The sequence below is a fragment of the Opisthocomus hoazin genome, chromosome 4 (genome assembly GCF_030867145.1).
Source record: "Opisthocomus hoazin isolate bOpiHoa1 chromosome 4, bOpiHoa1.hap1, whole genome shotgun sequence".
In the NCBI taxonomy this organism is placed as follows: domain Eukaryota; kingdom Metazoa; phylum Chordata; class Aves; order Opisthocomiformes; family Opisthocomidae; genus Opisthocomus; species Opisthocomus hoazin.
In genome coordinates this window covers 7,871,922-7,885,290 of record NC_134417.1, presented here as the reverse complement: position 1 = coordinate 7,885,290, position 13,369 = coordinate 7,871,922, and the positions used below count along the sequence as shown (strand labels likewise).

General features: G+C 35.6%; 1 long non-coding RNA gene across 2 annotated transcripts in view; it reads left to right on the top strand.

The window, feature by feature from the left end:
• Window positions 1–13,369, top strand: part of LOC142361089 (uncharacterized) — an 87,034-nt gene that overhangs the window by 44,002 nt on the left and 29,663 nt on the right. The window contains exons 3-4 of one of the 2 annotated variants that reach the window (XR_012763622.1): window positions 6,410–6,565; window positions 10,216–12,732. The exons of the other annotated variant lie outside the window; for it this stretch is intronic. This is a non-coding gene — a long non-coding RNA (uncharacterized LOC142361089). Of the gene's footprint in view, window positions 1–6,409; window positions 6,566–10,215; window positions 12,733–13,369 lie in introns of those variants that run through there. 2 annotated transcript variants of the gene reach the window in all.

Below are 13,369 nucleotides of genomic sequence, written 5' to 3'. Positions count from 1 at the left end.
ATTCAGAGATGCAGCCCTGATGTAGGAAAGCAATCAGGCTGTATTTCTAATAACTGTGATTACCACACAAATGAGTTTAAAATTTGTGGTATGATATCTTTCAAGTCATCAATATCAGTGCCAAAAATCTGTCTGAATTTAAATTGCATGTCACATATTTAAGGTGTAATCTACATAGCATGTACAAAACAGAAAACATCTATGATACCTTGATTTTCCCGTGGGGAAAGGCACAAAAATTTTACCATGGTCAAAAGAAACTGCAGGTGGACGTGTGTTGAACATTAGATTTCCAGAGCCAGAAAAGCTGAATCCACATTCCAGAATGCACTGAGAATCAATATACATATTAAAATTTTTTGGAGAGAACTGTTACATTCTCATTCTCAATGGATATGTTAGTTCAACTTGTGACTTCAAGGACCCTTCTGGTAAAAAGATTGTTTTCTAATCTGAAAGCATTGCAGACATGGCACATGTTGTTGATGTTAAGCTTGGCATTTTTGATACGTGGTACTGTTTTGTAAAAACTGTACTGTCACTGTAGTTCTTTATTATTGAATACTCTGTATATATCACAGTAAATTTTGATGTACACAAATAATACAAATGGAGCTCTGTGTGCATAAATGCTTGCAGAATTAGGATCTATTTTTATTCTTTCCATTTTACTACTCCCAGTGAGATCTGCATCATGCTAAATCATGTTATGAGCATTTTATACAGCAAAAAGAGGCACTTACACTTAAGCATGTTAAATACAGAAGTAAGGATTAATAGAAAATTATTGCTGTGTTCCCGTGTTCTTCCTTTGATTCTCTGGTCCTACTGAGTATTTTAACAACAGATGCTATGATCATCAAGTATTCATTTGCTGGAAAATTCATGAATTTTGAAAAAATGTTATTGCTTTGTAATACTAACACTGAGCATCAGCATCAGTAGTTCACTATTTCTCCTCACTTTAAAATGTAGCTTTTTTTTTTTTTAATTCCAAGACAAATTCCAGCTTAAATTTTAGATGTCTTACACCTGTCAAAAGTTAATTTATAGACATGTTCTAATTTTACCGGTTTGTGAGTTTTTCACACATTTTCCCCATCTTTCCATCGCAGAGTGATAATGGATTTTTGAGACATTTTAAATGGTTAAATATGCGCAAAGTGAGCAGGGTGACAGTTTAATGTGGTTCATTTACATCAACTACAGTACAAAAGAACACAAATGTATCATGGAGTCACAGCAAAATAAGGCATAATATTTAGTGGAAATGGTGTACTCATGCCAACAGAAATAATGATAATTATACCATAACTTACATCATCTTCTATGTACATAACTGTTGCCACTATTCTGTGTCCTACAAATCACATTAAGATTTGTGATGAGATAAAAACCTTGATTATATGAAGCATATGATGATGAATTCATTTTAATATGCTTAGTTTCCTTTTTATGGTTCTAAAAAGTAGCCAAAACTTACCCTTTTTAATATAGCCTGAGAACCATTTTGAATTTATCCACAGCCATTTTTTTTGGCGTAAAACATAAGTTTGATTTTGTTCAGTTGTGTTCCTGCATTGTACATCCACAATACAGTATTAATTGCATAACATTAAGACTTTTGAATGGAATGCATCAAGTAATGATTTACAAATTGGATCAAAACAGAAAAACTTCTGTGTTGGTGACCTTATTCAGTCATGTTACAATTCATGTCTCAAATCCAAATACAGTTCCACTTTCAGTTCTAGGTTTACCATAACAAATCGGAATGGTCTGTCCTGGAAAAATCATCTCCTCAGGCTGAACACATGCACTATAATATTAGAAATAAATATTTTTGCAATACATTACCCGGAGCCAACTCTGTATATGATATTCCATTACATTAAGACACTTCCTGATATAATCAGCAGACAACTAAGATTGATTAATCAATAAGTGGGCATGGCCTTATTACTGTGAACAAATTAGACAACTCAAGATGCATTGCTTTATAGGCAAGAATTCTTCTTTATAAGTATTCTCCATAATTGATTGTAGTGACCTTTTGGCAACATTGAAAAACATCCTCAATTAATAGGCTACTTTTGCAAAACAGATCCTAGTGGGGAGAACTTTGTGGTTTGCACTGTAAGACTTCAGAGAAAAGGAGGAAAATGTTTTTTAAACCTGCTCAGCTGGAAGAGGATGATAGCTGTAGTTTCTGAAACAGTTTTTGTTTAATAAAAATAATGTAAAGAAAATTTAGCATTGATAGAGTATTTCAACAGCCACATCACTGACTGAGTTCTAATATGTTGGTCCTTCTGTTGTGGGAGTACCTAGGAGTTAACTACAGCTCTTGAATTATTGTTAAATGCAAATCAGAAGTTGTTTTGTAACAAGCATACTAACTCAGACTCTTTGTTTATAATGCACACTATATACCAAAACCTATTATACAGAGCAAGTGAAAAGGGAAACAAGAACGTATGGCAATAATGGCAATGGTCCAGGGACAAACAAAACTGCTTCTTTTCTCCGCCCTAGTCTTCTTTGGTGGAGTACATACTCAAGCACTGTATTTAAAGATTATTTCACTGGCAACCATGCTTAAGTCTTCAACTAACTCACTCATGATATTAACAGACCTTCTGTTTCAAAGTCTTCTAGTTACTTCTCCATACCTCAACTTTTCAGATTACGAAAATATTCAGAGTGAGTTTAAAAAAATGCACAAACATATCCGTTTCAAGCCAAGCCTTGAGGGGGGGCACCTGAGGTGACTTGCTTGCAGAAAATCGATGCAAAAATATTCACATTTACTTAGTACTCTTTTTCACGGAAAAGTAAGCCTTTTTAAAGTGATATGTAAACTGGTAAAGATTTGGTTGTTCAAGCCTGATTTCAAAGTTAAGATCTGGGAAACAAAAAAAAAGATTGGAAGTAGCAAATTAAAAGAAATAAAATTTTTGGTCAAATGAAAAGTATGGGAATGAAGATTCTTTAAAGATTCCCTCTGCTTTGGGCTGGGAAAAGGGAAAAGAGAAATAGCAGGATTAGTGCTCTGGGTTTAGGGGAACAGGTATAACATTTATCTTCTGAATATCAGATCATCCAGTAAAGAAATACATCTTCCCCCTGCCACCCCCCTGCACATTTTTCCTCTCCATTTAAAGGGTCAGACTCTTGCTGTACTGTTAGCACTGGACTAGCTGCCTTTTGGAGCATGGAAGAGTTTTTGTAGTTGTTGTCATTTTTTTTAACTCAAGCTGATTAAAGGAAATAGCATTTTCCCATGAAGTCAGAGTAAGGATTGATCACCTCCTTGGAAGAAGTTGTTGTCAGCTAACCCAGGAAATTTCAAATAAATTTGCAGGCCAGTTAAAGACAAACAGCTCGAATCTTGTCTTTCCTCCTCCTAAGCCAATGCTCCGTCCCACATGAAACCCAGACGAGCCTTGTAGTGCTAAGCTACCTTGAGAGCTGAATCTATCTACTTTCACTCTAAGACTTGCAAATATGTACAACAAAAAAGTTCAATCCATTTCAGAATGAAAATATAAGGCTTACCCTTCCCATCCAGCAAGCCTTCTCTTGATGGCCTTGTGTGTAACTGTTTATTTTTATCAGTTTACAGGCTGTAAACATTTCAGTGTGCAACGTCCTGAAGGAGAGTATATCTGCAAACTTTTCCATCTTAGTTCAAGAATTTATATTTAAAAAGGAGGATTGAGATTAGTCATGATTGCATCACAAGAATTGATTGAAACCTTGCACAATTTTTCAGGCACAGCATCTGTATAAACTGGCCTAACAAAAAAAAACAAAAAAAAAAAAAAAGAGAAAGAACAAAAATAAGAAAAAAGGAAGTGTCAATGTTTGTCCATTCTCAAAGCACTATGACTCATTCCATTCTGTATATTATTAGAGAACAGTTCTTACAGGGCACTGGTAGAAGTCAAAATAATGTAATATATGGTTACAATTACAGAATCTGTTACATGCTGCTGTGTCAGTCCTTGTCACTTCTCATAGACAGGTCTGAGATCCATTTGGAAGATAGATGCAAACATGAAAAGATATTCACACTGTTTCTTTTCTCTGTCCCATCCACCACGGGATTGCTGAGCTGACACTTCAAGCCAAGCTGATGCTTCTACACTATCACCTTCTAAAGCTGACACACCAAATCCATTGTCTCTTCCCTTTCCTATGAACAGAGCAAACTGGGCAACAAACAAAGTAGCAAAGATGCATCACAGCCCAGGAAGCTGGCTGAAAGTGTTTGCAGAATCAAACCAAAGGTGCAGAGAAGCAATTCCTAAAATTTCATACATTTTCATACAATTCAAGAGAACCCTCAGATGCGAGCTAGTGCAGCATGGTGACTCTGTTACAGGCTACAATGTGTACTGTACACAGGAAAACAGCAAGCCCTATGATTTGGATTAATAGCATAACCCTCTAAATTTGTGGATTAACTGCCATTATATGCATAGCCCATGCCTCAGTTTTAACAGATCAGCACCAGGTGAGCTAATCTATTCAACACAACAATCCATGCCAACTGGTATACATCAGAGCATTTTAGAAGCACAGATTTCCACATCTTCCTCTCCTAGACAAACACAGAAACCTCATACTAAATGTCAAATAATTCTAGTCACGTTATTCATTGAAATAGCAACAGTTATCTTTAAGGTAATCTGTGCTCCTAAGCAAACCAGAAGGACTTTTGACAAATCAAGATCAATTTCAAGCAAGAGTGACACAAATATGCCTGGTTATATCATGTCCTCAGACTTCTTTTTCTCTACATTTTGTTGTGGTGATTACCTATCTAAGATTACTGAGTCAGAAAGGCCTCCTTTGACCCCACCATAGAGTATTTGCTGGCATAGCTATTTTGTTAAAGAGCCTGATTTATTCCCTTTCAGTTTTGGAAATGTAGACTTGGTCCCAGTTTCAACATCTCATTACTACGTATACACTGTGATAACACAAAATGAGGACATGTTTACCTGCAGATATTTACCTTTTGGCTTCATCTCTTGTTTCAAGGATGTAACAAATATTAAACATAAGGCAGATACTCAGTTCATTTATACAATGAAAAGATTATTTGACTTCAGTACCTTGGCTTTCATGAAACGCTGCCAACTTCAAGTGAGAACTTGATTCACTTTATTAAGAACCATTCTGAAATTACACTCAGATATAATACTTTTTAGGAAGATGCCTGCTACATGAAGGTAAATGCTTTATTTGATAAGCATGGTTGTTTTCCTTCATACAATCTTTCGCAGATATTCCGTCAGATCAATCATTCCGTGTCACTGCCCTCTGCACTCTTTGTCACAGTATCTGAGCATCTAAAAAGATTACATGATATCTATATAAAGTCTAAACATAGACTTTATGAAACTGTGGACATCAAGCAGATTCATAATAACTATTACCAGCAAAAGTTGTGGTAAAGATGCAAGTTGAACTTTCGATCCTCAGGGAAAGATTTTCTTACTAGTAATTTATTATTAGTATACCTCCAGAGAAAATTTACCTAGCTACAGTTTAAATTGAAGAAAAATACATATAGTATCTTAATGCATCACACTTTACATATATAGTGTCTGATGTGATAAAAAGATCCCCTCTTGAAGGTTAGTTCTAAAAAGTGTTCAAACCCAGCTAAAGAAGGTATTTGAATGAGAACTCCCAAATTTTTAATCCATTTTTCAACAGAGCTTGTCTGATCATAAATAGTTCAGAGTTACAACATTCTGTCTTGCTTTATTGGATATGTTTCTTCAAGGTGAAAAGTCTGGATACTTTTCGCAAGGCCAGCATTTTCATTGCCAGCTCATGTGCATCATAAATGCATAGGTCACCATGCCTGTGTTTGCATCTGCGATGACAGGAAAAGCCGCCTTGGTGACTGCTATACAAAAATTATTTTTAGCAGCAGCTGCTGGTGAGCAGTTTTTGAGTTTCTTTAAGGAAATCAGGAAGAAATGTGGGCATGTAATTGTATGGCAGACAGTCTCAGGATCAGAGTAATAGAAAGCTAGTTTTTCTGCTCCGAGAAACATTGTCCTTTGCCCTCTACCACAAACACACAGAGTCCTGCATCTGGGCATCTGCTTCTAGCTTTTTTTAAATGGAGATTTTAAGTCCAAAGTCCAATCCAAATACAGAACATTTAATTGCCATTTTTCTGTGGTTCTAAACTTTTTAATTCCTTTTGATGCCTTATTTGAACAAAACAAAGCAACTCCTCCAGTCACAGAGAATTAAAAACCTCTTTAAAAGTGGCGGTTTATCCAAGATTAAATTTATCTACTGCTATTACTGACATGTATTCAGGTTATGACAGTATGGCTAACTTGCTTATAGATAGACTCCAATTTTCTCTCTCATTCAGGCGTTTCCTTCCAGAACCACATGCGAAGTCATTAGTTCAGCTCCGACTCAAAAGGAAGAGTACCACTCACTGAATCAGCTCCTGTGGCATCCTGCATTTTCCTTAGAGAATCTCCTCAGCCTAAGTTCTGGACATTGGATGTGATTATAACGCAAGGTAAAATGAAACTGAAGTAAAATAAAATATGTGTGTATACATAATATACACATAGATACACACATATATTCAAAACATATGGAAAATGTATCTGCCACATGAGACTGGAGGTTAGTGCAGATCTCTGTTTTATAATTTATAAAACATACATGTTGCTTACACGTTATTCCCTTTCCTTACCTTTAATAAAAAAACCCAGAGAAAGCAATTTATGCTTACTAAAACCAGCAGCATCTCTTGTAAAAGATAAATGCCAAATTGTATGGTGAACTGGAAAAATATAACACTGCTTTTTAGCCTGTTGGAAATTTATTAATTTTTTTCTGTGTAGGTTTTTCTTTCTTTTTTTTCCTTTCTTGATTTCTTTTTTAAATACTCTCTTCCCAAACGGTGAAAATTTTGGCAATGATTATGACAATATCTTATGCATAGACAAGAAGATTAGGTTTTCAATCTGATTAAAACTTAACTACATCTGTTAAAACTCATGCCTAATGAAAGACCACCTGAAGGTATCTGCCAGTGTCTCCTGTTCCCAAAATAAAATAACAAAAAGAATCATATCAGGTATCTTGTTTAAATATCTAATAGCAGTTTTGTTTCGACAATTCAATATTGAAGGAAGAAACTTGTTTGTTGAAATTGCTATCAGACTAACAGGGCAAACAGGTTTTCAGTGGAAGTCACGCTGCATGTAGAAATTCAGAAGGAATAATTACAAGAAATAGAATAGCTTTGAAAAGCCAAGTACTCTGTCAGTTCTAATAATCCTTCTTTCCTCATAGTAGATGAGGAGCTTTGTAAGATGACATTGATATTAGAAGAAATAGAGCTTCTCATAATAAAGAAACACAATATTGGCTCCATCCCTAAATATTTGTATAGAATTAAATAACTTTCTCCATTAATATGATCTTCAGGACTCATTCATGATACACATAATAAATCAATAAATCAGTAGGATTGGTTTGCAATGTTAATATGCTTTTAAAAAGAACAAATACAAGGATTAAAATCCTAATTATAGGGGAAATAATGAAGGTGTATGATGGAACTGTAGATTATATATTGTTGAAGGTGTTCCATTTAACTACTATACCTACTACTTTCATTCTCAGAGAGGAAATTTACCCTTAAAGTATCATTTTTATCTGACCATACTGACTGCATTATAATCTCAGGTAGTACTTTTAATGGTTTATACTGTGTTGACATTAAACTTGTTGGACAGATTTGCCACTTCCTATTCTAGCCATTTTACATATTCAAGACATACAAAGCAGTGAAAACTGGCTTTTCTTGCCAGCAAAGCATCCCACAGCCTCAGAAATGTTCAAGATTTCTTATTCAAGCTCTTGTTCAAACTGTTCTTCACTATAGAGGTTCTCAAATGCAATATGACCAGCTTCCAAATTTGAGTTTTGGACTGTGTTGACTAAAGCTCACAAACACAGTCACACAGAATGAAGAACCATCATATAATAAGGTCTTGTATTCCAAACATATATACTCATATGATACAATATAGAAAGAAAGGCATGTAGTTCTGATTTCCTATCAATGGATCCATATGGTAAACAACCAAATTTGCAGACTACCTAACATCAGGAAAATATTCAAGAGCAAACCAACGCAGTAGCAGACAGCTTACATCTGCTGTGTAAATTGTTGTATGTATTCAGCTGATTGATTCACAGAATGGCACCAGGCTTCAGCTACAAGTATAGGCTGGAAGTTGTTTGTATTCCATTTAATCAATATAGAAAAGCATACATTAACCACACTATTATGACTCCTGACAAAAGGAGAATAGAATAAAGTTATTAAAAACTCATGGAAATTACTTAGATATTAATTCAAATGTGTTTAGTGAGTTCATAAGCAGAGGGGAATTGCTTTTATTGTGTGCACCAAATAGCTCAGTAACTCTGATATAAATGTTCCACAAGTTCAGATATAGCCTAAAGAAACCCCTCCGTCCTTTAACTAAGCCTATTTAAGTATAGGCCACATTACAATTTCCACAGCTTTATGGATGGGCCAGACTTTTTGTGCAAAAGTATGGTACTTTTGACAAGGAATTTGCTGCCTCATGCTTGTAAGCCACTATGATACGTCCAGGGGCACTTCAATGAGTGGTCCATCTTGCACAGAGGAAAGACAAATGAAAAGGAGTGTGCCTCAGAGGCAACTTAAATAGGTGGCTTAAAAAAAAGGTTCCTTTCAATTCTGATCTCTGCTCAACTTAAACCAGTGATCTTACTGGTGCAAGGTACATGGAGAAGAGAGTCTGGACTGACCGAAGGAAGATATGAGAAAGAGAAAGGGGAAGAGGAAGGAGAAGAGTAACGGGAAAAGGAAAGGGAAAGGGAAAAAGGAATAACCTAACATCTCCTTCCCCTCGTTGAAGTCCAACTTTTTAGAACATTTTGTCAAGCTTTTTGGAATGGCAAGAAGATGTCCAAATACATTTGAGGCTCAGGATACAGCTAGATGGTGAACTCACAGTATGATCCTCTGTAAGGGGTTTGTTACATGCTGCAGGTATTCTAGTTGTTTGCAGGGCTCAGTAAAGTTTTTTTTCTGGGAAAGCCAAATTAAATGAGGAAAAAGGCTTTTCTTGCTTTCACCTAATACTAAGGGATGATTCTACCAGTATTTTTTTTAATTCAGTAGTAGGTTCCAGGGAGGTAATACTGTATTTTAGCACCACCAATTCCCTGTCCTTAAAATGAGCAGATCAATTGGAAATGGCAGTGAGAACTCTGCAAAAATTGACTACTGCATGGAAACATTGATCATATATTGTAATTTAGCTGAAGGTTAGCTCGAGAGAGGAAGTGAAAATCATAGTGGTTTAAAAATAACTAATTTCTCTCTATTTTATAACAAAACATTTTAGTGCTTCTTTCCAAAAAGACTTTCTTTTCACCATTTCTTTTTATTATGATAGAGTTGTGGGGGGAAAGCAGAAATCACTTTGTTTGATTAAACTGCAACAAGTATTTGTAAATGCTTTTCAGGTAAATTATAACATTTTTATGTCTCATTTAAGAAATTAAAATATATTTTAAAATTTCACAACCTCTCTGGAACAAAATTTTCACCTCTGGTCTAAAATGATACATAAGGAATAAATAATACTGTAGTTTTACAAATAAGATCCCTAATCACAGAAAGGTTTTTCCTAGTTCATTGACATTTATATAAGGCTCTATCTGCAGGCATTACATTGAAATGTCACCTTGAAATATTTAGTTTTAAGCTGTCATTCCCACAGACTTTTGAATAAAAACTCTAAGTGAAATCTTAATAAAACCTAAGCTCACTAGTTGGTAGTATATTCACACAGCTTAAATGATGACATAGGGAGAAAGAAATTTGGAGGCAGAGATCAAGGAGAGGAAAAAAACTGTTACAGTTGGAAAGTGATGGCAAGTGAATGAGGCAAGCAAATGAGGCATGGAAAGAATTTTAGACAAAGCATCAATATGAAAAAAATTGTATTAGACTATAGACATACAGCAGGAGTGAATGAGAAACAGTAGGTAGGTGCCAAATTGAGCTGGTTACAAATTCCCATCCAGACAAAATGGAGTAGATGTACACAGTATTTTTCACTGATGTTTTGTCAATTTTTTTTTTCCCAGTTACTTATTCCAGGATATTGCTAAATGAAAATATGAATAGCAGAAGATTCTACTTTGAGCTTGACCCGGAGAAGAAAAGAAAACCATGGAAGTTACTAAAGCAGGGGTTTTTTTTTGTTTTTTCTTTTGAAAGTCATGATTTTTGTCATGAATGTAAAAGCATATGAGAACATATGAAATGTGGTTGTATAGCTCAGGATCATCTCACCAGTAGGTTTTTCAGTCATTCTTTTGCAATGAGGTTTTCAAATTTTCCATTAAGCAATCCACCAGCATTCATTCCTCCTCTGCCCAGGTCCAGTGAGAATGACCAATAGTTCTATTCAGCCTGCGCTTCTCTCCACTTCAATTAGTAAATGTTCCAGTGAAGTAATACAGCATCTACAGTCACAGTCATTCTCTATAACCAGACCAAAGTCTTATTAGTTTGGGTTTGGTTTTTTTGGGGGGAGTGTTGTTTGTTTTCTTGTTTGTTTTTAAAGAAAACTACAGGCTTCTAAACCTATTCCCTGTCTGGAGAACCCGTATCAGTGATGCTCTGGTGCACTAGGCTATTTGGAAGATATCATTTGGGCCATACAAGGGACTTTCCACTCCTAACATTTGCCTCTTGAGTACCTCCTTCTCTCTGTCAAAGGTTTTATAAAACAAAATTACCTGCAAATATTTAGGAAGAGTGTTTTTACCTCTTAATTCCTGTCTTGAGATTTTAGGATCACATTCTTATTTATGTCAACGTCTACTGTCAAGAGTTAGTAAGTACAATAGGAACAAACTGGGAGGTACCTATAGGCTCTAAAAAGTGCCTATAGACCCCCAGGACATAAAATACCCTGGCAAGTAAGGCTGCTCCAGCCCCAGTTGTAAGTCTCTACTTTAAGAGTGATAAAGGTCTGGATGACAGCGAGTGATTTTTGGCTGCTGAAGTGTGTGGGCGGAGGCCCAGGGACCTAGAGGTTACATGAAGATTTCTTTAGCTCTTTAATGCATTCCAGGATATAAACAAGTGTCTTTTGCTGTGGGGGGATAACAAGTCACCTAAGCCAGCAAATTTCACTGTTAGAATCCCAGGTTCCCTGCCCTTTATATGTTTATTTCGTAGAGTGGTCAGTCTAGCTCTGCATAGTCCTTGCTCCAGGAAATTATTAATTGTATTATGCTTGTGTGAAATCAAGAGATTCCTAAGAGGCTGTCTACCAAATGCAGTTATTTTTCCATTTAATAATCTTTTTATCCCCTTTGTGTTTTTATAATTTTCTCAGATATGTTTCAGTCCACATTTTGTTAAAATGTCCTGGCTCAGCACATTCCACGCGATTCATAGATAATCACAACACAGACAAAATGTATTATTTAGTTGGCATTACCTACTCTCTCCTACTGTTGCAGCTGGAGAATTCGTTATTTCTGAAGACTGCTAGGCTTCAGGCATAGATGTATGAAGTAGTTAACTTTTCTGTTGAAAACTACATCAATAGTTAAACAAAGATCATTCAACAACATTTACAACTCCAGTTGCATTCATTGTTCCATTTGTTCAACAATTTAAAGGGCAATTTAATTTAAATTCCTTTTGATTTAAAAGATAAAATCTTTCCTTTTTTGTTTATTTAGTTTGCATTTTTTTATGTTTTGTAGCTGGAGATTTTCGCGCAAAGCTTTCAGTAGACCACTAACTCTGTCTCAGAGCCTCAGGCTATGCACGTAGGCCACAAATTTACTGAATTAATACCCAATATTTGATAACTATGTCATTTTAGTGAAGTCAGCATGCCCTTCAGGGTGATCACATATTCCAAAACTCTCCTGCTATTAAAGCTGATCAAATTTTGATGGGAAGCATTATTTGATTGCAAGCCTCCTGTGGTGACATTTCAGAGCATCCAGATCAAGCCTCTTCAGCTCATTTATGAAGGAAAAAATGTTATTGGTAAGAAATTGGTGGACCTGAGTTATTCCAATTAGTTCAATCCTTATCAGTGTAATTCATTCAACAGTTAATGTAATTCCTTCAATAACCTGAAGAAGCAAGTGTTTAAAAAAGTTAACAGATTGAGCTAATTGCGTGTTTAAATTCTGTTTCTTGTTATGAAACAGAACTTTTTGAAGTAACAGGAATTAGAAATAACATTGATGTTTCCAGAGAATGAAAGTATTCTAGTTCATAGTGGACTCTAACAGTCCAGGCTCAATAAGCTGTGTATTTGATCAAATATTCCTTTAGGCAGTAATATTAAAACTATAAGTTTCTTTTTAATAGCTTCTGTTTGGGGTAACACTTATGCTAGTCCAGTATTTCTGAGGTTTTCTGTTTGTTGTACAGCTTTTGACTGCACTATCCTGCTTCTTCTTGTTACAGTACATCAGAGCACGTCTGTTTAAGTAGAGATGCTTGTTGCATTTGCTGTCTTGCAAAGAAGACAATCACTGTGTGGGTGGGGATCCCGTTTTATCATTATGTGTAGAACATTAATAAACTATTTTAAACTGAGGATGCATATATAAGTCTTTATTCTGAAGAGCTGGTATACCTTTTCTTTTTGTTAAGGAAAGCAATCTTATTCCCAAACATGTGCTATTCTCTTTAGGTCTTTTAATAAGGTAAATCATGGCTCCACTGCTTCAGAGCTGGTCTTTGTCAACAATATCTGGATCTTTCTTCTCCTCATAGCCGAACTGAAGGACTATATTTTTTGCAAAAAGAATGAACTCAAAAGAATCTCTTGTTACTGACGCTGAATGATAACGGCAGTGTCATAAACTTACTCTGTAAACTCCTTAAGGACTTTTGCAAAGGTATCGTGCCTTTTATTGATAAAGTCAATTCTGCAAGAATGTCCAGAACTTGCTGGGAATATCTCTGCATGAATTGGGATGGAGGATACTTTAGTAAATTCAAGTTTCTATGCAATGTTCTCGAGTCTGGAGATGGAATCAAGAGTTGCAGAGAAGTCACTGATGCTATTCTGTACAAGTTTATTGGTATACGAGAGTCTAGTGTGTAGCTTATAGTATGAGAACTCTCCAACTGTATTATCGCCTGCTTTCTTTCCTCATCTATTTCAGGTAAACACTGATTGTTATCCAACAAATAAAAAGGCACTCAGCACTTGTGTGCCAGATGTGCATTGGTATGCCAGGGCAATCTACCTGC